Source organism: Carex rostrata, chromosome 19 (assembly GCF_964058835.1).
Source record: "Carex rostrata chromosome 19, lpCarRost1.2, whole genome shotgun sequence".
In the NCBI taxonomy this organism is placed as follows: Eukaryota; Viridiplantae; Streptophyta; class Magnoliopsida; order Poales; family Cyperaceae; genus Carex; species Carex rostrata.
Window position 1 is genome coordinate 418,418 of NC_135936.1, and position 2,748 is coordinate 421,165.

Here is a 2,748-nt window from a genome sequence, read left to right on the forward strand (position 1 = left end):
GACTCGAACCACTCCAAGATATTGACCGGTGACGGAAAGTCCAACTAACGCCACATTAACGAGGGGTCCAGTCAGACAATAGACCTAATGTATACATTCCAACATGCGTTCAACGTTTGTTTCGTTTAATCACACAAATATCATACTCTACACTACACATCTTAAAAATCCGTTGATCAATCGAATAATCTTATCCTAGCATTCTAAACAAAACAAAAAGGATCGTTCGATTCAACATGCATAATTCCATAATTAAATAAATGTAAACAAAACGATAAGTAACAATTTGACAATGTCCAGGAAACCCGTACCCATTATTGTGGTGTAGTTTGCTACCGCTTCTTTATCACTCTTTACTTCAGAACTCAGACCTAAACCATGTAACACGGTTTTTAAATTAATACTTATATATATATATTTCCATTTGATTGTCATTCTAGGTATAAACCAAATATATTTATTACCATCTAATCTGACTTATATAAACGAATTTAATAACATAATCAAATTCCAAACTGACTATCTGACTATTATCAAACTAATTTATGTGTGTGTGTGTATATATATATATATATATATATATAGTATAAAATACTCAAATTCAAACCGAATGAAAACAGAAGAGACAAAAGAGACACAATATGTCTATCTAACTGAGACATGTATATTTATATATAAGTAGTATAAAATAACCCAATTCCAATCCGAATGTAACAGAGGAAAACAAACAACACACAAGTCAAAGAAATATTAATTTAATGAAAATTGAAAATTGTTGGTTTGCACGGATTGGGTCTCCCATAGTATATATTAAAGTTTGTTTTGAACGAATCAAGAAAATGTCAATAGGAGATATTTGTATTTAAACCCAAATATAAATACAATATTATTTTACTCTAAGATCACGCATAAATTAATTTGTTTTGACCACAACGTCTGTATGATGGTATACATACAATTTATTTCTCAAGGAAACTAAAAAAAAGTTTATATTAATAATAAGTTTTAGACTATAGTTCTTATTAAATAAATAGAAATAGTTATAGGGTTATCGGTGAGTAAATCTCTATCAATTAAAATAGTAGATGTAAATCAAAATAATTGTTAGTTCTAGGGTTATCGGTGAATAATATCTAGGGTTATCGGCGAAAAATTATAATCCAATAAAATAACTTTATAAAGTTTGAGGCAATTCGGTTTGTTTAGAAAATTCTGTCTAATAAAATAGAGAAATTTAGATATATACCCATCATATAATATACCTTTGACAATCAATATAATATACTAATTATCATTCTATCTAATAAAATAGAGAAATTTAGATATATACCCATCATAACTTCTTCAATTAGATATTTCCCTATCAGAATATCAAAATTAGTTATTTTCCCATCAAAACTCACTCATTTGATTAATATCCCCATTTTACATTTTAATAAGATAAATATTATCAAAATTACTAATAAAAATCATTCTTTAAAGGAAAATGACTAATATACCCTTGTTAAAAAAAATGATTTGCGCCAGCATCTCCTGTTCCTTCTCTCTCAACCATAGGCCTCCGCCTCTGTCCTCGATCTTCTCTCTCGCTCTCGTTTTTTATCCTTGCGTCTCTTTCTAATTTTTACTCTGTATCGGATCTTTGTGTGTTTCTACTTCTATAGTTTTATCCTCAAACCTATTGCTTTGGATGCGCCTTTTACTTGTTTTGGATGTAGGTACTTAATTTCTTCCATGAAGTGAAACTCACTTTGTCCTACTCAGGATGACAACAATAGGATGTTCCTACAGGAAAGGGCCTATCATATCCAGAACCTATACTTAAAACTCTTTACTAGTTTATCTAGTTTATTTTTAATTTCCTTCGTACTCTTTGTCTATGAAAATCTCTTTCTCAATATATCCGCTGACCAATGAATTGATGGAAGAAACAACATAGGCATAATTTTCTGAATGCTCAAGATAAACAAGTTTCAGTTCATCAGCGCTTTTAACAACGAGTTAATTAGGGGTATAAAAAAAAGTCAAATTGAGCCCTTAGTTGCTAGGGGTCTGGATCCTATGAGGTAACTCAAAATTTGATTTTAGATTTGGACCATCCGATATCATGATTCAAGCCAATCCGGCACGAGATGGAATACATGTGCCCCTTTAATATTCGTGCCAGAACAGATCAAACTCAAAATTTGAGTTAATATAGGGAATCCAAATTCTAATTTCTTTTTTGTTTGAGGAAAATCCGAATTCTAGTTGCTAGAGCATATGAGATGCAAGAGTTGGCTTTACCATGAATAAAGGAAGTATCAAAGACTGCATCTATGGAATCAAATGTCTGAGTGAAAAGCCTAGTTGACGAAATTAGCTAGCTAGCTTTTGAATCAAGAGTACGCAGGAAGAGTTTATTGGCGGAGGAATCAGAGTACAGACATCCAACATAATTCATACTGGTAAAGGAAATGAAAAGGAAATAAAGGTTAGGAAGAAGGGTAAAATTGTCTAATTAATTTGTTGTTAATTTAAACTTTATTTTTAAGTGATTAAAATGCAAAATGGGAATATTAATAAAATGAGTGAGTTTTAATGGGGAAATAACTAATTTTGATATTTTGATGGGAAAATATCTAATTGAAGAAGTTATGATGGGTATATATCTAAATTTCTCAATAAAATAATAAGGTTTTATTAAGTGAAATTGAAAGGAACTTTGACAATAAAACAACTAAATTTATCTACCGATCGGACTTATGA